Source organism: Atractosteus spatula, chromosome 26 (genome assembly GCF_055471065.1).
Source record: "Atractosteus spatula isolate fAtrSpa1 chromosome 26, fAtrSpa1.hap1, whole genome shotgun sequence".
NCBI classification, from domain to species: Eukaryota; Metazoa; Chordata; class Actinopteri; order Semionotiformes; family Lepisosteidae; genus Atractosteus; species Atractosteus spatula.
The window spans coordinates 6,739,008-6,765,958 of NC_142731.1; the positions used below are offsets into that span (position 1 = coordinate 6,739,008).

Consider the following 26,951-nt stretch of genomic DNA (forward strand, 5'->3'; position numbering starts at 1 on the left):
ACCTTTGAGCTCCATGTCAGTGGTGGGTGTAATCCATTTTCCTGAAACAGGACACTCTGACCTCAATCTGTTGATAGGACAGCACATCTGGAGGCCAGCATTACTTTTTTTTAGTCTTTTGGGCTGTTTTCTCCTGCTAATATTCCTTTAGAAGTTTTTAAGTTCCATATTGTTATAGTTTTATGATGTTCCTGGATGGTGGACATATGTTTGGTGGTGTAGTTTAATGCTCTAATTGAGAGTTGTTAGCTCCATTTTCTTTTTTATCTTTCGTCCTGGTAACCTGCGCCCTCCTCCAAGCTGGGCCGAGCAGAGAGAGACACCTAATGCTTAACCTTTGACCCTGACTGCCCTGTCCTGCCCTCCTGCTGGGCTTCCTGTTTTACTGTAAAGCGGACATCTCCAGCTCTGCTCCTGGGGAGTCCCAGGCCAGCAGGCTTTATTGGCAACCATGAAGCTACGGGTGTGTAAAGGCTTGTGAAAATGTACTTGTGATCAACAGCAGGTGACTTGTTACATCACATAATTCGCCAACAATGTGATACAAAAATGTTCAGCCTCAAGGACAAGAGTCCCCTTAATGGAACAACCTACCTACTTACTTGCTCAATGATGCACATCAAAGTGCCCAGTCTTTAGAAATGCGTGGTTACGGATGGTCTGTAAAACCTACTGGACTGGGGCTCTCCTGGACCAGGGATGGAAACTGCTTGAAGTAACAGTTGAGCTGAGCGTGTCTCTGCCCTGTTACTACATACCTGGCCCACAGGGGTCACTGTGACCCAGCTAGGAGACCAGACACACCAGGGGCTGACTGCCCTTTCCTTCATTTTAAATTAAAAGTCAAATCACTGCTCCCCATATGCTTCCCTCTTCATCCCACAGCACATGATGTGCTGTTAAGGTTCCAAGCTCCTTGTTTAACTACAAAAAAAAGAAAAAGAAAAAAACATGCTGCACAATCCATAAGGAATCGTGCTTTGGCACTGTTTAAAAATTGCGGGGGACCTACAAGCTTTCTCAATTCCCTGACTGAGAGTTGCAGAGGTAAATCCATAAGGAGTCGTGCTTTGGCACTGTGTAGAAATTGCAGGGGACCCACAAGCTTTTTCAATTCCCTGAATCAGAGGTGCAGCAGGCTTTGAAATCACCTCTCCAGAACTGACGCCTGAGCCTGACTAGTGGCATCTTTGCTGAAACCGACATGAAAAAGAGCAAACATGCAATGCAAACAACCGAGTTCCCTCTTTTGAACCCAGTTTTCAGTTCAGTTTTTTTCCATGGGGTTTTGGAATTCCCTGCCATGCGCTGATCCTGTTCTCCAGCACAGCTCACAGCAGGTCGAAGGGCAAGCTCACGGGCACCTGACAAGCTATAGGGGGCGCCGCTGAGTAGGAAGCTGAAGATACCGACTGGCTCTCGCGGAGTCAAAAGCCTGTGTAAGATAAGATCACTTTATTAGCCCTATACAATTTCTTGCATTAGGAATTTGTCTTTTCACATACCCCTGCTTGCTCTCCATGAGACACACAGACAGGGAGAGAGCCTGGGGTCAGAGCACAGGGTCAGCCATTGGACAGCACCCCTGGAGCAGCTGGGGTTAAGGGCCTTGCTCAGGGGCCCAATGGAGTAGGATTCCTCTGCCGGCCATGGGATTTGAACCAGCAACCCTTCCAGAGGCAGGCACAGATACTGAGCCACAGAGCCACCGCTCCGCCCGACGATGCTTGGTGAACGTGCCGCGGTCATAACAATTCCTCCTCGTAACGATTCTTTTGGTTTTGCCTCTGCAACTCAACAGCTCTCTGATCTGCCCCCCTCCTCCCCTCCTCTGCACCCCACTCTCTGCTGTATTCCTCCATCCTGCAAACTGGACCCCAACAGAGAGACTGTTGATCTGCCGGGGGGACCCCGAAAGGGCTGCCCTGGTGGCTGTGGCTCCCAGATCTTTAAGGAGTCCCTCCTTCTCACCCAGCTTGCCCCCCCGGCATCATCTCCGCCTTCACACAGCCACCTTGCTGGGGCAGGGAGAGTCGCAGTGACACACAGATTGCCCCATCTTACCCCAGGCCAGAGCAGGTCGCATGTTCACCCCCCATTATTTCTATCTTCGAGCATGGCTGGGCTTTGTCTTTTAGAAGGCGGGGGGGGGGGGGGCAGGTGTTCTAGATGGGTTGAGCTTGTTTTGTCTTTGCTCAGGTGTGGTGCTGTGGTTTTTGCTCATCTGCTGCCTGTTCTTAGAGAAGTCAGGCCAATACTACAGATTGCACTACATATTGTGGCAAAGCAGCATCACACTGAAGTGCTTCTGGCTTGCAGGGAGGATGTCTTCTCAGCTGTTCTCCAACCAGGCCTGCTTCCTGGTGTACAATCTGGCAAATCTGGAGCTCAGATTGTTTCAGTGCAGGAAAATAGGGCAGCTCTTAGGATACTGATAAAGCACAGAGCTGAAACTACAACAGTTCAGTAAGAGGCAAGCATGCCGCTTTGAAGCTTCAGACTGAAAGCAGAGGAGGATGTTGCTCATGTTCGGATTAATCCTCCGCTTCAAAGATACGGCAAAGATCTATAACATCTGTAGCTTCCTCCTGACAGACAGCGATTCAGGCTTTCATATTGACAGTAAGGTCATGTCTTCAGTGCAGGAAGGACTGCCTGTCTCTGTACAGGTTGATCCTGCACGCTGAGATCTCTGCTCTGCCCTCCTATCTCCTGCCCCCCCCACCCCCTCCACAGCTGGACTGGTTACTCTTCGTTTTTCATTTGTTTGGTTCCTTCCCGTCTCTTCAAGCAGCATGTAATTGCAATCAATACGCAATTAAAAAGTGCAACATAAATTAGCAGCACTCGGCGTTCAGGGGAGCCAGTGACTGCATGAAGATGTGAGAACTGGGGAGAGCCTGAGCTGACTGAATAAAGACCGTGACTTTACAAGGAAGCCCAACATGTTCTGCAGGAGGGAGATCGGGGGAACCTGATTTTGGCTGTCCTCACGCTTGGTGTCTAACCCTGCCTTCACAAAGGCAGTAGGAAGCAACAAGAAGGAAATCTTGTGTCAGGTCACGTCGTGTTTGTTTGGCCAGATAAGATGGGTTAGGGGTGCAGAAGAGAACTTTGGTCAACTTCTTTTATAGGTTAGGGGTGTAGAAGAGAACTTTGGTCAACTTCATTTAAACCATATTGGCTAGTGTATTGAATGCTTGTAGGCAAGACTGGCTAATCAGTATTGCTAACTTCTACGACAAAGTAATGGTAAACACTTGTTTATTGTACATATCAGCTGAAAGAGAAGAAACTGGATTATGCACAAAAAAAAAGGCTAATTATCATTGTGACGATCTCGCTGGAATCCTGGGAGTTTTTTTAGACATTGTGTCTGCCTGCTTTCTGCATGCAGCTGCGTGGTTTGCCTGCAAGAACGCCTGTCTGCACTGCAGAGAGAGGGAGAAAGAGGGGAAGACAGAAGCCAAAGGGACAGCTGCCGGTTGTCCCCTCTCTTCTGACTGCCTTATCTCGGGCCCCTGCCGGCCCCTGGGCCGCGAAGCGCCTTTCCCAAACAGCGACGAATTCCACTACAGCAGGCATGTGGTCCCTTGTCTGTGGAAGAATTCAGTGCTATTGAGTTTCCTGGGGGATGACATCACCCTAGCGAGCTGAAGCTCGTTACAGAGGCAGAAGAAAAGGATGAAGGATGAAGCGAGGGAGAGGCAGAGAGAGAAGAGTGCAGCATGAAGTCAGCTCAGTGTCTGGAGTGGGTCCAGCCCCCCACACCTCCCCTCCCCTCTCTCACACTCTGCTTTTACAGGCTGCCATTTCCACCCAATTACTGCCCAGGGTTTTAATTGCAGTTTATGAAGCTTTTTTTTTTTACTGGTGCAATAGTGTGTGTTTGGGTGAGCTGGCTTCCGACCGCAGTCCCAAGAGCCCTCTGTGGTTTCCGAATGTCTCCTTTCTCCCTTTCTTTTACCAGCCCCCTACCGACCCTGTGCTGAATCGCTGCAGTTTTTCCAGAGAGCAGGTGAGACTCTTGCTGATCTGATCCCCACCGGCTTCTCCTCGGTCCACCGCGCGATCCCCTGCGCCCTTCCCAGTCTCTGGGATTCTCTCCCTGCCCGAAATCCAAACCTGCAGGGATTTTCTGGTGCTCAGAAGCGCGGGGGGGGGGGGGGGGTCTTGTGACAAAGCTACTTTAGGTGAGCACTTTGTGAGCAGTCCCCATCACTTAGAAGCTCTCTTTTAAAGCATAGCAGTAGACTGATAGTTCATTGTAAGTAGTACCATTCCTCTGTGCATCGTATTTGAGTCATATGAGTCGTATCTGAGGGCCTCAAAGGGTCAGACTGTGCTGTTGTCCACCCTCTCTGACATCTGACACAATTTTTCTGGATGGACAATTGAGCAGCAGCATGTGCACGATGGGCCAGATAGCATCATCTCCTTCCTTCTCCGGCTGCCTGGGGGAATGAAGTCGCTCCTCTGAGTCTCAGGGATGCGCTCTCTTGCTTGGGGGTGGAGCAGAGCGTGACACCCCACATCCTGGAGCAGGGGGCTTCGTCAGGTTCAGTACTGTGTTATTACTAATTTGGTTTGGTGAGGTCATACAATTAAAAGGCATACAATACAAATAAACATCATAACACACAGCCTCCACCCAGCACATCTCCACACGCCATTCTAGACACACTCCAGTCATAAACTGGTACGACTAGTGGGAGCTCGGCCAGGCACAATTTTCGCCAGGCTTTACTGAGGCTCCTGGCTCTTCTTGTCCACCATGCTTTGCTGACTATTGTGTTTTTTGGAGCAGGCCTTTCTTTTGTGTGTTCGGATCTCCGCAGCACAATGAAAAGTGGCTCCCCGTCTCACCCCCCCCCCAGCCTCCTCCAGGTTGTGGTGTTGTACTGCGGCTCACAGGTTAGTGATACTGCTCTCCTGCCCACGCCTGCTGTTTCCAGGAGAGCCCCCCTCATCCCCGGCTCGCCCCCCGTCCCGCCTGTCTCAGACATCTGCAGAAATAGCTCTAACACCCCCCCCCCCTTTCCTCCCCCTCCCCACCTCAACCCGCCACCACCATCTCCCACCCAGACCCCTGGAGGCTAATTAAGCGTTAATTAGATTTGTTGAAATTGATTTGTGATTTAGCCTTGGTTCTGTTGTTCCAGCTCATTGCCTGCCACAGAAATTTCATTAATATGCCATTATTTCTGCGAGCTGTCTAATTAAAAGGACAGACACTCCGGATTATCGGTAATGGGCCGCAGACTCCGGAGCGCCTCTGCGGGGCTCATCAGGGTGGCCCGGGTGGATGGAGCGAGGCCACATTAAAGCTGAAGCCCCAGTCGCAGGCACGGGGGGCCCGAGAGAGAGCTCTCTCGGCGCCTGTATGGGGGCCCCGTCCTCTTTCGAGAACAACCGTTGTTTTATAGCCAGAGATTACCGAGACGGAATTGGATTCTCAACGAGCTCCTGGCTGAGCTTAAATGCTTTTTAAGAGGCAGCCATGCTCCGAGGAACAAGAGATGGAAGTCAAATGGTTCAGAACAGCAAATTGAGCAGCAGAACGGGGAGCCATCAAAGGCTGTTAATGCTAAATTATAGCACAGTGCGGGGAAAGGAGAGATGAAAGCTCTCGAGAGTTCGGTGCAAAGCTGTTAGTCGTCTGCCTCGACGCGGCCCTCATCGGTGGAGCTGATCCAAGCCCCCCTGCAGCACCGTGCTTTAATCAGGGGGCTCCGGTCCTGGCGGCGATCTGCAGGATTTCTCAGGTCTCTTTCGGACGTCAGCACCTGCACAGCTGGAGGACGTCGTCAAATTGGGGTGGGGGGGCAGGGGGGGGGACCAGCCCCTAATGTACCAGCTGAGGTCAAGAAGACCTGGTTTGGACTGAAAGCCTACAGACACGTGGGCCCCTCTGTCTGCTGCTCCTGTCTTCGAGGAGGCCCAGCAAACAGACGATTTGTTCAACTTTCAGGCAACTCAGGGAGCTAAGCCAGGACAGACACCGGCAGTGCCGGATCTTCCAGGGATCGGAATTTGCAGCCAGGGCACTAGAGCAGGGACAGTGTTGGAGATGAGATGCCTTGTCAGTAGTTTCTACTGTGAACCCTGGTACTTGAGTAATGAAGCACTGTGAATGCAATGTGATTTCCATACAGCACCCCATACCTACTGGCGTCTAATCTTTCCACATATTCAATCACTGAGTCGAACGATAAAATTGCTAAATGAGTCCCTTTCACAATTTTCTTTTATTTGTAAGTTGGGAGATTTTCGGTTGGTTATTAAATGTAATAGATAAGTCTCTCTAACTGATCCCAACTAGTACTTAGCATTACTGCCTTGCACCACTGGGGCCCTGGGTTCGATTCCTGGGGTGCTGTCTGTGTGGAGTTTGCATGTTCTCCTCATGTTTGTGTGGCTTTCCTCCAGTTGCCCTGGTTTCCTTGCACTGTCCAAAAACTGCTAGCTTGATCCCAGCCTTGCGCCTGTTGCTCGCTGGGATAGGCTCCAGCTCCCCTGTGACCCTGAAAGTGGATGCAGGGGTGATCCCAAGCACCTGAGTCAATTAAGCAATTGAGGATCAGTTCTGTAATTAAGGCTTTTGGAAGAATCCAGACTCCTGTAATGGCCTGGACAACAGGAGCCAAACTTGCCTCCTGTCTGACTAAACAATACAGACAATGAGAGAGTGATACAGTGATTTGCTGGTGAAAATGTTAATAATAGGCCATGCTGAATGTGCCTTATAAGTAGTTTCTGTGGTAAAGCATGGTACCTAGTAATCCAACTAGTGTTAAACAACAGGAAAGTAAGGGTGGGGAGAAGTGCAGAGGTGACACAAGGTAAAATTGACGGAATGATCCGCACTTAACCGCGGCGATCCCTCACAAAGATATCTGCCTTTCAGATCTATCATCGCCTCGCCTCCTCTCAGCTCACTTCCCCCCCCCGCTTCTCTCCACACCCAACCCACACACGTCCTTTTCTTCCCGTGACAGGGATAAAGCAAGAATGAAAGAGCAGGGGGAAAAAAACGCAGGGAACCCGATCTGAGAAACCCAATCTCGCCGGGTCCCAGAGGGCGGATAGCGGTGCAAACTAACACACACACACAACAGAGAGCTCTCACAGCCGCTTGGCTTAACCCAGTAGGTACTGGACTGAGATCCACAATAGAGCCATTTTATGGGGGCTATCTTCAACTTCTAGCGCTCCAGAAGCGAGAGGTTAGCGGGATGTTTTCTTTTTTCTTTTACATCTCGACTTTATTGTTTGAGGTCAGAAAACTGCAGGATGGAAAGCTCTTCGAAACAAGTGAAGCGGAGCACAGCCTATTGTCATTACCGTAGCCCCCAACCATCCCGAAACCAGCGGTTTTTACAGAACGGCATTTTTAAATTCCAGACTTTCATTTCCTTAACCAGGCATAGAGTTAAAGACCAGTATAAGCAGTTCCGAGCCACCACATGGTTTATATTTGCAGGCATTTTCCTTCAGGGAACAACAGAGCAAGCGCCTGTGTTCACTCGATAAAGAGAAATAAGTTGGACTGGGCTGAAAGCGGGGCTTCGCCTTTCTCCCCGGACTCCGCGATTCCGTCCTCGGAGTCGGCGCTCGGCTCTTGCTTGGCTCGGCGTCGTTTTGTGTATAGTGGTGTTCTACTTTCCCCTACATATTATTATTATTCTGCGGATCGGGCTGAGTTCCAAAACTTTTGTTTGGCAGGCTGACAGGCTGGTTGGACTCCAGCTTCATCTAGCTGGCTGAGCGAGGAAAGGGGGGTCACTCGAGTTCAAAAGCGCTCTCTCAATCTTCAATCTGCGGGCGATCTCCGCCTCCGGTGAAGCCGGCGAACAGCTGTAGGATTTTCTCCAGCTTTTGCCTGCGCCTGGCCTTGCCGTGACGACGGCCATCTCTACGACAGTGCGTTTTAAATTCTGGCTGGTATTTAGCTTCTCCCCCCCCGTACAGCATCGATCGTTTAAAGGGCGACGTACGATAGTGTCTGCTTTCAAAACGAGATGGGAGAAGCGAATTTAATAAGTCAAGACGGGAACCTGACAACCTTGAAAGTTCCACAGGCTACGTTTTGGGTTGTTTTTTTTTTTGCAGGGCGTTTGTTAAGTTCCTGGCACGTGTATACACACGGGGTAAAAGCTGCAGCAGCAGACACGGGCCGAGAAAGTGTGTTCCGGAGCGCTGTCGAGGTTTTGCGCGTCTGCTGGCAATTGATAGATAGATAGTACTTTATTAATCCCGCAGGGAAATTGATGATTGTGATGGGCAAATCAAACTTTGCGGGAAACGGCCTATAGATCTGTCGGAGACGACGAGGAGCTCCAGAACAAGCAAGCGTTGGTACTTTCACCCGTATCTGCAAACACTCAATGGAAGGGTTCCTGCCGGTTTCAAGAAACCAATTAGAAGCAGCTGTTTTATGTTATGATACGCCAAAGGTGCGCAGGGCACGGACAAAAATAATTCTGGGAAAGGGAGGGGAAAAAAAAACGTAGCTCTGAGATTCGGTTTCTAAGCAGCGAGTTTCCCGTGTTGATGTTGAGTTTTTTTTCCCTCCCTGCCTCGCTCACGTCTCAGCTGTTGCTGGAAAGCGCTCCTCTGTAACTCGCGCTTCTCCGGCGGAGGAAACGACAGGGCGCCGTTCAAACGTCCATGCGGCTCATGGCGGGGGGGGGGGGAGTAGATGCATTGCATTGGGAATTTTAAAGCGGTTGTGTTTTCCATGCCTGTTTTTCATAGCTTTGTTTTCACATCTCACACTCACACACACACACTAGCAAACAGTAAAACGCTGAACACAGCTGTTCGAAACTTTCTCCTCTGTGTCCAAAACCCTGTCAGCGACTTTGCTGAGTCAGAATCACTTGTTTACCCGCCGTACCTACAGTAGATAGAAAATATGACCATGCTTTTTAATACAGCGGCCCTCGGGGTAACCGCTGAATAGCTTCCACTGTCCCTAAACATATTTTTTAACCGTGCTTAGGACGAACAACAACAAAGCTATCTTTTGTTCCACGCTATTATTTTCTGTCTTCTAGTCTTATATCCGTCGCTCTCGTCTGTTCCAGTTAAGGGGGGGAAACCGCAGGAGTTGTTCGCGGAAGGTGAGAGCGATTTGTCTGACCAGGCCCGTCCACTTGGATGGCGTGCTGCTCCTCCAGATTTTGCAGGAGCTGAAGGGGTTAAATCCGTCTGCTGCTCACATCTGGGAGTCATTTGAAACATTCCGAAAGGCTTACCACATGTTTTCAGATGGATTAAACCCCGCGAATCAGTTCTGCTGTCAAAATCCTGAAAAATGTTCGTGTTTTTTGTAAAGTAAATGAAACGGTATAATGGTCTTTTTTTTTTCTTCCAGGGGAGGGCGTGTGTGTTGGGAAGTGTGTGTGTGTTGGTTGGTTGTGCGTGTGCGTGTGTTTGCGGTGGATTTCACAGAGCTGAATGTCTAGTTAATTCCCCGACCGGTGATGGAGGTTTCTCTGGAACAAACTCCTTCTTCGGTGTGCGATCCCAGGATCGTGATAAGAATTCCCAGCCCGTGATAAGATCTCATCTGCCAACGTTTTCTCTTGTTCCTGTGTTGTAGCGTCATCCAAGTGCAGCAACCCGGGGAGAGATGGACATTTTATTTTAAAGTCGCGTTCAAACGCCTAACCACTGACACAACAACACACACACACACGTCTGTTAACGATAAGGACTTAATCCCCAGGCTGCATTAAAAAAAAAAAGTTTTAAAAACTCTTAAAGGAAAAGGTCGAGATAAATCCTGGAGTAGGTCCTTGACTCCAGTGTGCATTTGGCGCAGTGCGGTAAGGACTGGGCTTGAGAGGCTTGTGGCCCAAGAGCTGGTCTGCGTTGTTTCTCAATAAGCGGTTAGACAGGCTTGGTGTTGAGAGGTTCTCTGCCCATAGTGCTGGCATCTCGCCTTCAGGCTGTGTCTGATGTTGCGGAGTTTTCTGTTGGCTTTTTAAAGCAACAGGTCTGCTTCCATTAATACCTGGCCGGGAGCTTAATCCAGCCTACAGAGCTGAACGGTGGAGGACAAGGGCTACTAACCCTACTAACCGCACCAGTGAGGTGTCAAGGGCCAGCAGCCTGGGCAGTCAATTACAGCTCTAGTCATGGCCAGACGACAGTGTAGGGGTGTGACAGGTGTCACACTCTGGTGAAGGTGTTAAAACAGTTGAGCTCTGGAAAATGACCCAGAGAGGAGCTTTGGCAGCAGGGGGTCTCAGAGTTTATGGGAGGAAGTTAAGTGGATTTAGACTCCTGCCTGGAGTTCATTTCCTTTGGAGTTCCAATTGTGATTTTGACCAGGCCCGGTACAGCCCAGTTTAGTTTCCAAGAGCGAACAGAATCCCAGGCTGCCAGGTGGTAACCCCTTGAATGGAATGGAAATATTTGCACCCTCAGACCGGGACGAGAAGGGCTCGGGAAGCTCGGAACCGCGGCCGGCCCGAGCCCAGACATGCGCATGCAGGGCGGCCGGTTTCGCCAGAGCCACACGGCCGCTTCACGAATGTCTCCGCGGCCAAAGCCGCTCTCCAGCTTCTCAGCACACTTTGCCCTCATTGCCAGCTGTGCCCTCTACCTTCCCCTGTGAAAGAGAGTGCAAAGCAATGCAGATCAGATGTCCTGTGTATCATTTGAGCAGCAGAAACATGAGAAGCTGCCTTGGCGCGTCTAGATGGCACAGACAGCAGCATGGCTGTTTCCAATTACTATCAATCACCATTCAGATCACGCAGGAAAAGAAAAATACTCTGGCTGTGGGAAGGATTGGGCAGGGGTGCCCATATCAGCAAGGGAGTTAATGGGTCCTGCCTTCAATGCCTAATGGTATGTGTGACTCTCATGTGCTTAATCTTCATTTGGCTCTTCCTGATGATTTGACCCACAAAGATGAAACCCATTGAGAGGGTTTTGCATTCTTGGCTAGCAAGCACCGGTTTATAGTCCCACTTCATTAAAATAACAAGTATAGTTTAGCACTGTCCATGAGCAGCCACAGATCAAATCCATCAAAGTCCTTACGGAAGAGTAATGGACAATCACCCCAGACGGTTCTTTGAAAGCAGTTCTGTTTTGTTTTTTTTTTAATTCTGTGTTTCATTAGTTGTGAATGGCACAGTAGTGTTACAATCTGGGTTCTGCAGTATTAGGCCGATTTGCATTCCTGCTAAGTCCTTTGAAGTTCACTATCTGTGTCAGATTTTGATTAGCCCGCAGAAGCAAGGTAAAATACCAACAACAGCTTATGTGTTTTGATAGCAGACCCAAACGAGTCCCACTACAAAGCAACCCACTGGCCTCTGCAGAGGTGATCCACCCAAAATAGTTTTTCAAACCACATTTTCTCCCACAAAAAATCAAACTGCGGCCTTATCAACTTAACCAGAGGACGAAAGGGCCTCTTGGGTCTTAGGAACGGGCAGCGTCCAGAATCGTGCAACAAAGCACTTTGGTGTAGAGTTGCATCACCTGATTTAATACCAAACTGCATGGGAGAGAGAAGAGACGTACGTGATGCATTCTGGTCCTGCCATGCATACATTCCAACTGGGGAAACACACGCTGCCGTCAGCCGCGATCTGGCCATGTTCACTGTACAATCTACAACATGCATTTTTCATTTATTTCAGTATGTTACATTTAATGGATGCGGGAGTGTTTATGTGTTTGTTGGCTCTGATACCAGGAGCAGCTTGAGTTTTTGGTTTTGCAGCTTGGCACTTGTTAGATGTTTCAGGCTTCCCAGACTGGCTGGCCACAGAATGTGTTTCTGTCTCTCCCCTCTCTCCCACGCGTATACGGTATATTTGCCATATGTGTAGCTCAAATTCGAGAAAGATGATTTGTTAATTAACAAATATTTTCTAACCCCTATGAAAGGAGAAAGACCAAATAAAAATGAAAACAAGGCAGTATGAGACAGGAGAGGGAACCTTACATTTCTGAACTGTGGGTTAACTTCTGTCTGATAGAATGTGACGTTCTTCAGCTGCAATGAAAACATTTTATGAACATCCATCCATTTTCTAACTTTTTCCAGTTCAGGGGAGCTGGAGCTTATCCTGACAAGCAACGGGCACAAGGCAGGAAACCCTCTGGATGGGACGCCATCTGTCCCACCCAGAGCACCCAGAGGAAACCCCTGCAAACACTGGGAGAACATGCAGACCCATGCAGAGAGCAGCCATGTCCAAAATTGAACCCAGGGACTAGGCACTGCCTAGCAATGCTAAGGGAGAAGAGGACAGAGGATTTGAGGATTAATGATAATTCATTAAATTGGTGGGCTCCTTTCCAGGGGTGGACCCCCCTGTGAGGAAGAGTGCTGGTCACCACACCTGCTCTGGACTCCTGATGGAAGTTTCATGGGTTCAGATCCTCACTGCTGCTGTTTTACTCACATTATTCCCAAAATAATGGGAATCTCAGCAGTTTCTGGGAGCACAGGATCGACAGCAGCACGAGCCCCTGCTACCCTGTTTCATGCCATCTCAGAAGCCAAGCAAGACTGGGCCTGGCCAGTCCTGCGACAGGAGGGCCCTAAGGAAGACCAGGTCATTGTTGAAAGTGCTGTTTGTTGACCAGGAGGCGTTCTTGTTCTCTCTGGGCCTCGGATTTTCAAAACAATACCCCAGTATGGTGACCGGTTTGCTGTGCTGCACAAGGCGCTGTCCTCTAAATGAGACATTAAACAGAGGTCTTGACTTACTTGGTCAGCAGGGACACTGTTCACACTAGGAATGACAACAGACAAGAATGAGGCATAGGAAAGTGACATCAGGGGTGATTGCGAATCACGGACAGCCGAGTCTGGTTGAGCCCGTCTCTTGCCGTCTCTCCAGAGCTCTCGTCGTAAGCTCCGTTTCGTGAAGCTAGAGTTGTTCTAACTCTGGTGTCCAGGCTGAAGCCCGCTTTGGGCTTGTGCAGCCTGCCCTTCCTAAGGGTCCTGTGTGATTCAGTCTCCTACTTCACCTGTTCCGCTGTGGCGGGGGGCTGCTGGCTGGGCCTGCTGCCTGAATATCCCCAGGACAGCAGGTACAGAACTACAGGATAGACGCAGTCCTGAAGGTAGTGGTACTATATCTATACAGCTTCGGCATTCTTTTGGACAAAAACATTATGGAAGTTTGCCTTCTGGCATATGTAGGATCAGCAACATCCTGTTGCTGTTGCTGTAACTGTACCATTAGTTTTTTACTTGGAAAAAGCATTATATAAATGTCCTATTTTAAAAAATTTTAATGCATTAATCAATTGTTATTTAAATGCCACGAATTATTAAAAGCAATTATTAAATTAAAGTTCTTTACTGGAATTCACCTGTATTTAATTAAACTTGCCATGTCAACATCAGTAAAAAAGTAAAAATACAAATTGAAACGATTAAGTACTATACTTATCAACATTTTATTTTTAAGATTTAATACATTATTGCCATGTCAACAACGATGAGAGGAATATGCGTCAGTTCAGCCCAATGAAAACAACAAAAACAACCCACTTTGATGATTGTAAACTTGAATTATGCGTTGCAAGTCTATTAATAACATCAGACCGCCCGTTGTTTCCCGGGATAAACTCAGTCGACCCCTGCCACTGGATTGCAGTTAGATGTAAGATTGTGGTTTGAAGGGCTGAAACAAAAAAAAAAACCCGAATAAAATAATAAAATGAACACACTGGGGAAACTCGACTCGACAGTGTCTGTTTCTTATAAGGCATCGTGTCTTGTCAGCGTATCTGTCCCGCCGCCCGTCACACTCTCCCATGGAGCGGTACTGTCAGCGAATCCACCAGCCGGCCACACGTGTCGTGACGAAGCCTGCGAGCGCACAGCCCGGACACTGCGAGAGGCTCTGGGCGAAGAAAAACACCCCGCACGTGTGGAGTTAAACGGGGCGGGGGCGGAGACTTCTCCCCGCTGATTGGCTGAGCGGATAAGGAAAGTGGGCGGAGCCCGAGGGGCCGGGCTGGTCGGTGTCGGGTTTTAACCTTTCTCTCTCTCCCCTCCCCTCCTGCGTAAAAAAACACGTGACTTTCCCAACGCGATGGCTGCTGCTGCTGCTGCTGCTGCTGTTGTGAGTGTGCGCCGCGGCGGTCTCTGTACTCCCTGACCCGTCTCCTGTCTCTCTCATCCCCGCCGCCAACGGGCGAGAGGCTCTGCAAAACCCGTGCGCCGCCGCCCCCCTCCCTCCTCCACCAGCCCCTCGGCTCCCCATGTTGAGCGCTCAGGAGGAACAGACCCCCCATGCCAGAAAAAGCACTCAAGAAGAAGCAGACGCACATCATCCCCGGCTGAACTTCCACCAACCAAGACGTGGGTAGGAGGAGTCAACAGGTCTCAGGTATTCCGACTTTGCAATCTTCGATAATGTTGGAGACCCGCTAGCTTGCGGGTCTGGGGATTTGTCAGGTGTGTGTGTGTGTGTGTGTGTTGGGGGGGGGGGGGGGGAAGCGTTTGTGTTGTCTGAAGTTAGTGAGCGGAGCCGAGAGCAGTGTTTCGGATTCCGGGTGGGTCATAGATGTGCTTCACGTGTGAGTGCTGGCGTGGTGCAGGTCAGCCGAGTTGTTGTCATGTTGACGGGGCCAAGGGCGCCGTGGTCTACGTTGAAATAGTGGTCTTCGCCGCCCTTCGGCAAAAACAAACACCAAGCACAAAACACCCCCAAAGTCAGCGGCGCGTCTGTCAGTGTGTGGCCGCCACGGAGCCCAGACAGCTCGGCTCTGAGCCGTCGGGTCGCGGCGTCTGCAGCTCCGTCAGCGGTGTGGGCATCGCCGGCCGGCCGGGTACCCCGCTCTCTAGACACCCCCCCCCAGTGAGTTTTGAAACACGGGCCGTGTTTGTTTTTTATGATGATGACATTGGTCGCAGTTTATACAAACCTCCCGAAGTCTTGGTCTCCCTTCTTTCTGCGAGAAGGGCCGACGTGCGGCGATCTGGAAATAACGTTACTTCGGCTCAGTGTTTCCGACTGTGGTATTAACTACAATCCGCTCCGGTTTATTTGCGTATTAAGCAACTAGGTAGGGTTATTATAACAAATAGGCGTGCTGTTCTTTCACTGTTTCGTGTTAAAATGTAAAACGGGTTACCACCTAGGTCCCATTTTAATTTTCATCTATACCCTGTAGTGTTTGGTCATTATTTTAGTCTCCTTTCTGTTGTGTAAGTGGGGCCGGGCTCATTGACCTCCGTACAGAGTAGGTGGCGGTGAGCTAGATAGGCCACAAGAAGCTCGTTATTGATTTACTGTCGTGGTGGCTGTTTCAAGGTGTGGGCCGCCGGTGTATTTATTTTATTATTTTTTTTAACTTTGTTTTACCCACACCCGTGTCCCCGTCAGGGACGGACAAGTCCCGCGACGCGAAGGGACCTTCTCCCCCCGGAGCCGACGGCCGAAAAGTTTTTGTTTTCCGCAACTCGCTCGCTTGCGGAAGGCTGCCCCCTCCAGCGAAGTCGCGTTTTCTGGTGTTGTGACCGGGCGGTCCAGAAACCGCCGTGCCACGGGCAGTGGAGTATTGTGCGATAGGCTCCAGGCTGCTGGCCGGAGCTCTTGTATCGGCGGTGGGACGTCCCAGACACCTGTCCGAACACGCGCGCTTTTTAAATAACTGGAGTCCAACTTCCATTATTCGGGTGGTGGAAGGTGCTTAATTTAGAGCATCTTTACAGTCAAAGCACCATAGATTCAAAGATTGAGCACCTTAAAATCAAAACGCAGTGTTTCAGGGCGGTCGGACACCCAGAAGCCCGTATCGATGAGTGTTGCGACACTGTAGCGCCGGTGATATTATCCAGCCTGTGGGCCGGCTGTAGCCACGTGATCAATGAACCTGGACCATAAAAAGCTGTACTGATCTGTGCTCTAGGAGGTTTTTTTTTTTCTCCTTGCAAATGCCCGGTCTTCTACGGTCCGTCGGGCAAAACCTGAGCGCGGCTTACCGGAGCTGCTCATTGAGGTGCACTGTGACGAAGGAGATCGTGAATGCCCGAGTTAAGGAAGAGCACACCGCTTACGTCCATTCCTGGACTGAAAAGCAATGCTACACCCAGTCGGATGGCAGGAACTAACTTCAATCTCGACCTGATGAGACCACTAGAGATTGCCGATTTCTAGGCCCTTGAAAATCCTGAGAGGTATTGACAAAAGTAGCTCTAGAGGGATCTCTGCAGGACTGACCAGGAAAAAAAATTAAGTAGACGTTTAGAGGTCGGACTTTTAGGACTGCATCCAGCCTGGCTTTGTGACATTGTGCAGCAGATCATATCGCAGGAGCCTGTCCCTGGCACCCTTCACGAAGAGGCTGGATGAGGTGTTTGGGTCAGTACCATGCCAGCCCACAATACTTTCAATCCAGCGGGCTTCATGGGCCGACCGGCCCTGGCCCCTTTCCAACCTTTCCTGTGTTCTCGGGCTCGTACGTTATTGACCCGTAAACCGAGAGCGCGTTGGCCGTTCTCAATGCGCTGCTGAGCCGTTAAGGGCTGAGGGCTCCCCCATATCCAGCATCGACTTCAGCTCCCCTCCTCCGTCATACACCCGAAAGAGACCTTTTCTTTTTTTTTCTGGGGTACAGTCTTGTATTTCTTTGGTTCGTTCGTTGTAGAATGTGATCCGGATGCCAAGCATTTCAGTTTCTACATACTGCATGCCCATGTACACCGCCAATATAGCCAGTTATTTTTAATATACAGCATACATGCATTGCACTGTATGTAATACAGTACATTTTTAACATGCAGCATATGCACACCCTGCTAGCACTGTTACTAGTATGCATAGCATGTTAACAATGATTACTATATACGTTAGTAATAATGGTATAAACAGTAGCAAGAGTGAAGATGGTCAGCCCTCATGAAAGGACACATTTTGAACATTCTTCTATGATTTGTGTTTCCTTTTCTTGTAAGAAGGATGGCTGTGAAATTCAGCCTCAGAAGCTTAGTCATTGAGTGAGAAGTGGGCTAGGGTGTTGTAGAAGATTTTCCAATCCTGTCACCTTCCTTTCCGGTGTGAATCACAGATCTGAGCTGGAGGTGGCTTTAGGTTGTCAATACAGATAAGAAGACGGTACGTTTTCAAAGGCTCCCTCATCCCCCTTGTGTTACCCTGCTTTTACGCTCCAGTTTATACTGTAGTGCAGAGCTGACCTGGCAGAAGTGATGATCACACTTATGTGAGACCTCTGAGATGCACACAGGCTGGGGGCTTAATTCCCTCACAAGAAATACTGTGGTTTAATAACTGATGCTTAGGGCTGTCACCTTATCCATATGTGAAACCCAGGGGCAAGATTGTGAATACTTTGCAAACTTTATAGATTGCTTTGTGGGTCTCCCTCATCGAATGTGCATTGTGAGATAAGAGGACCTAAACCTTAGTGCCTAGCGTGGCACCCATCACAAAACAGGTTCTTTTGTTTGTCTAACAGGATCGTCAAGTGAGGTTTCAGGGTGCTGCTCACTTGTCTTGATTGTCACTGTGGTTTCAGTGCAGAGTAATTTAGACATCTGTCCATTTTCTAACCACTTAATCCAATGCTAGCTTGCAGGGTAGCCGGAGCCTATCTGGGCAAGCAACGGGCGCACGGCAGGGTACATCCTGGATGGGACGCCAGTCCATCACGGGCATGCACACACTCACACCAGGGCCACTTTTCCCAGAAGCCAATTAACCCGCCGTGCTCCAGTTTCCTCCCATGGTCCGATGTCCACGCAGACAGAATTCCGGGTCCCGAATTGATCCCAGGGTCCCAGCGCTATGAGGCAGCAATGCAAACCGTGCCACCCCTCTGAATCATTCTGATGCATGGAAAAACATGTGACACTTTGTCCGCTCTAATAGTTGTGGGTAAAGACTCGATTTCTAGGAGAGCAAAAGATACGAGCATGACTTTTAAAACCCATCGTGCGGTACAGTAACTTAAATGTTGCAATCCTTCAAGGTGAAGTTGCAACTTGAGAAATGAATCAGAATTGTTTTGATCTTCGAGTTTCCTCTGTGTTTTTCACTGTTCAAGAAGACTGTCAAACTGCCTCGCTGGTGTGTGGAGAAGGTTCGTTTCCTCGTAGAGTGAAAGATGCCAGTTAGATGTTTTCAGCCTCCCCTGGTTTCACATGTGCTGGTAAATGTGTCATCGGAGATGAAGTGATATCTCACTTTGCCGAAGGGCGTGTATAGTTTATTTTTTAAAGTATTTTTTTCCTCATCCTACTTGTGATGCTGAGCAGGAGTCTTAAGAGTCACAACAGAATTTCTGTTCACTTTTTCTTTTTAAGATTAATGGCCAAGTTTGTTTTTTTATAGCAGTGAGAAATTGGTCACCAGCGGTCCGAAAAGAGCGGCTCAGAATGCCCTTGGTATGTAAATACCCCTCCGAGACTCAGCCTTTCGTTAGTGTCTTGATGGTGCTGCGTGTGAAAAATGAAGGACTTGGTGCGTGCAGGAAGTAGGGAGGTATGAGACTCATCCTGGCTGTTATTGTAATTGACAGTCTGGGTTGGAGTCTGCAAGCTCTGTGCACCTAAGAGACATGCTTGTGATGTGACCGCTTCATTTCTTTCCTGTGTCTTGTGGATTCTGGGCCCAGACTGCAGCCAAGGGCTTCTTCCTGATTGGGATGTTTCAAAACTCGTTTGTTACCCATTAGAAATGCAGCTCACCGCCAGCTCCTTTGTGAGCAGTCGGCAGTAATAAAGAGTTGCCCTTATTGTTGTGTCAAGGTCTAGATGGGCTGTCTTACGAAGCAGGATGTGGATCCTTCGCCTATAATGTATTAGTTCACATTGATCGTGTAAGAAATGAATTTTTAAGGAAAAGAACACAAATCCCACTTGGGGCTATAGTGTTTAGGGCACAGCACTGGAGGGTTGGTGGGTTCAAACCCCAGCTGGGGTGCAATTGTTACAGCCCTGAACAAGAAGTTTTGCATGGATCACCCCCGTAAAATGCCCTGCTGTGCAAACGGGACTCACTTTAAACGAGAAAGTGTTCTCGGCTGACTTATCTAATTTAGCCAAGGATTCATTATTAAAACGCAAACCCTGAGCGTGCTTGCTTGCATCAGAGGTTCTTTCTCTCTGTACTTGGAGCTGCAGTCTCAGAAAAGCTTATGTAGGCTGCGTGTTTTCTTCAAATGTTTTCCGAGAAGAGAGCATCACTGAATTGAAATTGAGCGCTGATCAGCTGACAAGACATTATTTTATCACGCATATGTGTAGGTGCTTCAGACACAAGGGAGCACACCGTAGAAATGTAGAGAAAATTGTAGAGAAAGAGCTGTGAACGCCATTTATTTGTCATGGTGTTGAATCCTAGCAGGCACAGGGGAATTTCAATGGGAAGCCTTTGGGACTGGCTTTGGAACAAGAGTGGATCCACCATGACTGCAGCTGTCAGTGGGGTTGGCAGGGTGGCTCTGTGGTTGGGGTCTCTGAACTCCTGACAGGAGGGCTGTGGGTTCGAATGAATGCTGCAGCAAAACCAGCTGTATTAATGGGCACCGCAAGTTGGATGTAACAAAAAAAAAAGTAATTACAACCCCCGTAAGTCCTTTTGGTGGGGGAATGGCAGCCGTATAAATAAGTCCTAATTAAAAACGGCGTGTGACTTTCTCCCACAGTCGCTGTCAGAGGACGTCCGGATCACCGTGAGAAACGGTCTAGGTGCGTGTTGACAAAGGGGGTCACTCCTCCTGGTGGCACAGTGTTCTTGGTGTGGGGGTGGAAATTGAACTTTTCAACCACTCTGTTGCTGTCATGTGCAGCGCCGTGTGGTTTGTGTGAGAAGCAGAGATCTAGTCAAACCACAGACTTGAGAGGGGACTCGAGTTCCCACAGTGCAAAAAAAAAAAGCAAAGCAAAGAAGAGAGTCTTAGCGGGGTGGCAGGTGAAAAGTGTGATCAGCGAGTTTGCTGTTTGTCTGCCACCCTCTCTGAGGATCTGGGTCAAGTCCAAATTAGGTCAGCTCTTGTACCTGTGGCAGGTTTGTGCAGTGCCTGACCTGGTACAGCGAGGGGAAGTAGCATTTTTAGCACAGAGGTGATTAGATTTCTCTTTTTTTTTTTCGTATTCATAATGATTCCTTAGCACGTTTCTTTTCTTTTTTGCGATGAGACAGTTTCTTTTTTGCAGGTTTTTGAGTTTCTATCCCCGTCTGTTGCGCTTCTAAGAATGACTGCAGTGGGTACATCTTTTTATTTTTGCCCAGTACGCACGTAGACAGGTCTGTTTTTTCTAAATGAATGCTGTGACCTTTATACATGCCTCTGTCGGCCTCGTGTGTAGAGGAGGGCACCACTGGAACCACTATGCAGAAACACCAGGGGTTTATGATGAGTGTGAGGCTGTTCCTCTTCCACAAGGGGGTGGGACAATGGAGCATTGAAATTAGCACTCAATTAGCCATTTAACGAACATTAATTGGCGTTTGGGAGGGAATTGAATCACCTGCTGGAAACTGACACCAGCATGCAGACTCCACACAGACAGGATCCCCAGTGCAGGACCTAATCCCAAGACCCCAGAGCTGGGAGGAAGCAGCAGTAACTGTCACACCTCTGTGGCATCTGAGATCATGCAGCACCTGATTTAAAACAAAATCTGTCTCAGGCCTTACACAATCTGTGTAAGGCAGCTGTCTGTCAGTAGTACTTGGGAAGTTGTAATAGAGATGAAAAAGATAAAACCTTGTAGTGGTGTTACTTGTATTTGCTTGGTTCTGCTTTTGTTGCCTATTGGTCTTGGAGTAGATATGGCTTTGAAAATTGTGTACAGTTTTGGTCATTGAAATTACCACAAAAAAAAAGACTTAGACCAAAGAAGAACTGCTGAGATCAAGGGACTGAATCTCTTTAGTCTTGAACAGAGAAGGCTACAAAGGCACTTGACTTTCACCTTCCACAAAGTCACTGGCAAAGTCAACCCCGTGGGTGAATTTAAATGTGCTGGCCAGTGCTTTTTTAAAACGGAGCACTGGAGGCACTACTTTACACAGAGGGTTGTGGGAGTCTGGAACAAGCACACAGTTGTGCTGTTGAAGTCAATATTCTCCTTGGTAATCGTTCAAGAGGGGTCTGGATGAGATCCTTGGATCACTCGTCTACTGAAAACCGAACGAGCTGGATGTGGTGAGCGGTCTCCTCTCTTGGTGGTCACTTTCTTTGCTCCCGAGATATAGCGCCTTATTTTTTTAAGGGGATGTGACATATCTCCCCCCCCCCCCAAGAATCATTTGTTTGTACCATTGCAGTCAGTCTGTGCAGTCAAATGCTGGTTTGCGCCTTTGAAAGATGCATCTGATGCTACTTTCAGTGGCACAAAACAGCACAAACCAGTGCGGTGAGTTTCGTTGCTTGTGCTGTCTGTAAGGAGAGCCGGTTCCTGTGTGTCTCTGTGCATCGGCTTGCATTGCCAGCCTCTGTAGTCGGCGCTGCGGGTTGCGTGCGCTACATCCAACAGCAGGGCTGCGAGGACAGAGTGCCAGCGAGCTCTGTGGTGGGGAGGGCAAAAACCGCTGAATCCCAGCTTTTTTCCCTCCTCTTGCATTGCTTTGATGGCATTAAATCATCTTAATGTGTCAAAGTGCGCAGTGTCCCATGTTTGCATTTGAGAGAGCAATTAGGTCAAAGTTGTAGAAGGCTTGAGCGTGATTTAAGTCTCACACTGGCGGGGTGCCCTTCTTTGAGCCTGTTTTAATTATAGTGAGGTAAGGGCCTGGAGTCTGGTACAGCGTGCAGCTCCGAGGATCTCCGGGGTTGAGAGAAACGGGTCGGGAGGGGCGATCGGCGGCTCGTTTTAGACGGGACGAGCTGGGGGTGGCGGTGTGGTATTCTAAACTCCAGTCCATCTGCGTACGACAGAGATGAACCATTTTCTTTTTGCCTGTACCGAAGAGATTTTTATTTTGTTTCCAAAGCAAGTTTGATTTTGCAGGTAAGTCTAGGGGTCTCGCATGGCCAGATAGACTGTATTGGCAGCGAGGGCTGAAGTGCAGTTCAGATACCGGAGCACAATTATGTATTTAAGATTTACAATTAATAATCTAGCACCATAGAGGTTGCCAGGGCCATTTCTTCCTCCGTTAACTGTCCCCCCCTGCTGAATCTGTGACAGCTCAACAGTCTTAACCTGAAGATTCAGATGTGTACAGAGACCTGAATCTCCATGCTAATCATTTGGTGTGCTGGTAATCGCGGTTTATTTACTCCCCTTCAATGTGTGTTGTATTTCCAAATAGGAAACACTTGTGCTTTAGGAACTGAGCATAATTGAGGGTTATACCATCATCTCTTTCTTTTTCTGCTTAAGTCCTCCAATACATTGTGCTCTTGGTTGTAAAGACCTAGAAACAAACGATTAGCAAAGCTTGATTCACTACGCCTTTGCTCTCCTTAGAATTCTGTCCTTCATGATGGGAACAGCTAATTCCTTTTGCAGTTGTTTCAGCAGTTACCCTCTTCTCTCCCTTCGGTGTGTTGCCTCGTTTGAGTTCTTCTGCAGTCTGGTGGCTGTTTGTGTCTGAACTTTCTGTTCTAACTTTACCTTTAGCCCCCGAACTGGCCTTTATGTGCCGGGTGCCCTTATTTCCGATAAACGGAAAATATTCTGCAGCAAAGCAGTCCGTCTGCAGCCACCTGCGGCAGTTTTCTCCGTGAACAACAGCAACAGCCGCCGCGGGAGCCGGTCCCGGCATTAATTGTTTACGCCAGATGTTTCATCGTTAATCAGTCTGGCGAAACCCCCCCCCCCCCCGCCGCTGTCTCGGAAAAATCTGCCTGCCGTTCCTGAACAGCCTGTGATCTCCCCGTGCAACGCCCAGACTGTCCCCGCACTCCTGGGATATTATCTCTCTGGATTGCATGAGAAGTATCCCTTAATCGCGGCCGCCCTGCCACCTCGGAAATCTGCGAATAAATAATGACTGTGTATATATTTATTTTCTGGAGGCAGCAGCTATCAGCAGGGAAGACGGCAGCGTTGCCTCTCAGGCCCCCCTAATGAATGGCTTCCATTCCGCTTTCCCTCATTTTCTCGGGACAGTGCCATTAAGTTTGACAGATGATATGTTCTTCCTTTGAAACAGTGATCTTAAGCACATTGTCATTGAAAATCTGATTTCCCACATCCCCCCCCCCTCTGCTCCCTACGCACAGTGCTCAGGGATACACTCTTAATATTCCTGTTGGAATGGAAATGTGGGGCTGCCGTCTTAACCCCTTACTTGCTCGTCTTCTCTCTAGTGTTTCGGTCCAAGGCCTGGTGCTTGCAGGTTTTCTTACTCTGTTTTTTTTTCCAGTTTTTTCTCTGGCGGGTGTTTCAGCGGTAGGTTGGAGTTGGGGTGTGGGGGTGATGGGTAGTAAACGAAAGACTCTCGACATTCACCTCAAAGTTAGCCCACTTTATTGTTTCCAAATGGATTTATCGTGTTCTCTGAACACTTTTGTGCTCTTTTAATCCCGTTAGTCTTTTAGACATTGTACACACTCTTTTAGCCTTTTTGTCTGTCTTTTTTTTCCTGAAGGGTGTAAGAGGGGAGAGAGCTGGGTTTTGCTGCAGTTTTGTTTGTGGAAGATTGAGATTTGCAGCATGGAGTCAAAAATGAACAGAAATGTAGTCACCTTTTCTGAATGTGTCTGCGGGTTTATTAGTCATGGCCTGCCGCCTGTGAATTAGACCGCAGGCCCTGTGGTTAGCGCTTCGGGACTGGAGTGACACTGGCCCGGGACAGAATCGCTCGAGCACGTGTCACGTTAACATCCGACTGGCGGGCTGAGTCCTTCGCAAGCAGCTGAGGAGGACAGGCTCTCCACCACAGCTACGTCTTTCTAGAGTGAAGGCCACTGCTGTGTCCTCTGTATGTCTTATTCAGGGTGTTGGGCTGAGGCTGGCCCAGCCTGGCTGATTCCAAAAACGTCTTCAGAAGTCCAAAGAAGCAGGTTTCTGTAGATTGCAGACAAGCTGTGCACATAAAGCTGTAGCATAGCAGGGCCAGGTTTGGCATTGGTAACCGAATCTGAGACTAGGGCAGCACCTGTACTTCTGTGGTGGTGTGCTTTTCAGACAGTCTGGTGCTGGAGGGGAAAGAAACAGTTCTGCTTTCTCACAGGGGCCGTGTGATCCTTCAGCCCCGAGTAACGGGGAACGCTCTCGCCAGCCTCGTACAGCAGTTCTTGCTGTCGAAGAATTAATGGTTACGATCCTCGTTTTTGACCTATTGATTGTATTGGGGAAAACAGTATTGATAAATACTTCCAGTAATGAGCCGTTAGAATCCCAAGGTGAAATGATTGTTTTGCGACATAAGGAGGGACCCTTGTGCAAGAGTTCGTCACTGTTAGGACTGCGATGTCGGACCTGCAGGCTGTTCTCCTGGGTTAACGGGTGAGGCACAGGAACTCCAAGAATAAAAAAAAAAAGGACTGACCTAATTCGTTTCAGCTCTGGTGTTTGCACTGAAGAATACAAAGCAAACGCAAAGCTTATAAGGAAAATCCTTTCTGTATTGACACAGGGATGTGAAAGTGCAGATGAATCGTTCTTTTCAACAGGACGGCTTTGCGAGTCCTAGTGAGGAATAATTATCATGCCGTTTTTTGGATTCCACAGGCCAAAGTATGAAGATAATTTCAGAAAAGTTATATGAGTTATATGCAATATGCAAGTTTATCTGTTTGCACGTTTTGCTTTGAAAGGAATTCAGGCTGCACTTCCTCAGTCTCCACCTGTTGGTACAAGAGGCTAGCTGCTGTGAGTCGAAACAGAGATGCAGTCGTCTTTTCCAATTTGGATAGGTATATAATAAACGTAATGGGTGCTTCTATATAAAAAAGCAAGTGGAGCAGGGTTATTTCTCTGATTAAAGGCTGTTCTGGAAATGGCATCGGCGTGCCTGCATTATAGCCTCATGCAGTGTTGGAGAATCCCGCCAGCAGCCCGGATGAGAGACAAGGCCTTGTGCGTTACTCTTTAATTTTTAATCCACTCGCCCCTTACCTCAGACGGCAGGGGCTCAGTGCAGGTTTAAGTGTCTGATAAAATCACAGGATATTCTTCCGTCTGTGGAACGAGAAATAAGCCTGCTGTTTTCTTAATCACTTATTCAGAATCTAAGTAGATTGATATCAACCTTGTGACCCAAGACAGGGAGGGCTATGATAAATATCTTCAAAATGACAGGGAGGGGGAGAGAGTGGCTGAGAAGGAAACGCTGTTGGGGGGGGTGTTTTTGTTTGTGTGTGTTTCCTAAGCTCAGCATGTTTACTATGCCAGCATTCTAATATTTATTCATGTAGCCTCACTTTTTTTTTTACCAATCTCCCAGGGTGCTTTGCATGTGAAGACTGTTCACAGAGTTTTAAATTTTGACCGCAGTTTGTGCCAACTCTCAGGGTGGAAGTCGATCTTGTGTTCCAGAGCTTTGGAGAAGGCATAAGTTAACAAAACACTGAATTTTCATGTCGCACCTAAAAAGCTTAATTTCCTCTGAGCAGCAGAAAAAAGTATCACGTATAAGTATAGTGATACTTTTGTTCAGGGTTTATACAGATTCGCTCATAGACATTGCGACATTTCTCTTTCTGTAAGTTTATGAAAACAGTTTATTTTCTAACCCATCAGATGGAAAAATGAATGGGGAATCAGTTTTTCTCTAGGAACGTTAATCTCGAGGTTGTTAGGCATCTTCTATGTTGGCTTTTCTGCATGGCTCTGTGGCTAAGGTTCTGCGCCTGTGGCTGGAAGGTTGCTGGTTCAAATCCCGCGGCCAGCAGAGGAATCCTACTCCGTCGGGCCCCTGAGCAAGGCCCTTAACCCCAACTGCTTCAGGGGCGCCGTACAATGGCTGACCCTGCACTCTGACCCCAAGCTTCTCTCCCTGTCTGGGTGTCTCATGGAGAGCAAGCTGGGGTTTGCGACAAGACAAATTCCTAATACAAGAAATTGTTTATGGCCAAAAAAGTGAGCTTATCTGATCTATGTAGAGGTAGAAACAAGAGGTTTTTTTGTACCGTTAACATAATAGCCTTGATTGCTTTTGCAACTACAGTACTCGGGAGATATTCCTATCCAGCTGTCAGTCTTTGCTGTTATGGTAGCCAACTGGTTCTAAGGAAACTGATACCTCTTTGTTTTAAGAAGGGCACAGTCCTGCAGTTATTCACGGGCTTGTGCATTTTGTCAGAATGTTTTTCTTTAATGTGGAAGTCATTTATAAAATGCTCAAGCCTGTTTACACTTGCGGGTGTGTGTCCTTTGGTCATCCACTTCTTGTGTTTTTTAGTGCGGAAATGTGTTTCTCGTTGAACAGGATCTGATGGATCGACGGTAAGACAGAGTGTTAGGTAAGGGATACCAAGGTGGAACTGTGGGTATCGGGAAGCTATCCCAAGGTCTGCAGTTCTTTTCATTTTTAACCAGTATCATTTTCCCAGAGTGGGCTGTTTATTTGGAGATTCATGGTCTTTGTTTTAATTGCGTAATCAGTGGCGTTTTTGTTGGTGCAGTTGTTGTTGATCATCTTGCTGGGTTTATCTCTCTTTGATCAGACAAGCCCCAATGTGAGAAGCCAGATGTCCTGTGTCTGTCAGCCACTGGAGGGGAAGAGGGAGAACAGCACAGGAATGAGAATGTTCAGACACTTGGCTAATTTTCAGAATCTTTTTCTTCCCTCCTTATCCTGGCCATGTGAATTTGGTTTTGATTAAATATTTCTGATCGCCTCTAAAATTATCTTTTTTTCCAAAGGCTTTGTGCGACCTTTCTCTTTGCCTTTTTTGCTGTATCTTTAGATTTTTGGGATTCCCTCCAAGAGATCAGTATTATGGGAAACTGTTCCCAAACAGACACTGCAGTGTGTGTGCATGTTTCTGTGTCTGCCTGCCTGCGTGTATTACTATCAATCTAAGAAACGGTC

The 26,951-nt window shown here is 48.3% G+C and overlaps 1 protein-coding gene across 3 annotated transcripts in view; it reads left to right on the forward strand.

The window, feature by feature from the left end:
• Nucleotides 1-14,078: 14,078 nt before the first annotated feature.
• raraa (retinoic acid receptor, alpha a) overlaps nucleotides 14,079-26,951 on the forward strand; it is a 161,113-nt gene continuing 148,240 nt past the window's right edge. For all 3 annotated transcript variants that reach the window (XM_088906129.1, XM_088906128.1, XM_088906132.1), the window contains exon 1: nucleotides 14,079-14,381. The gene's annotated coding sequence lies outside the window, so the exon portion shown is untranslated. The remainder of the gene's footprint in view (nucleotides 14,382-26,951) is intronic.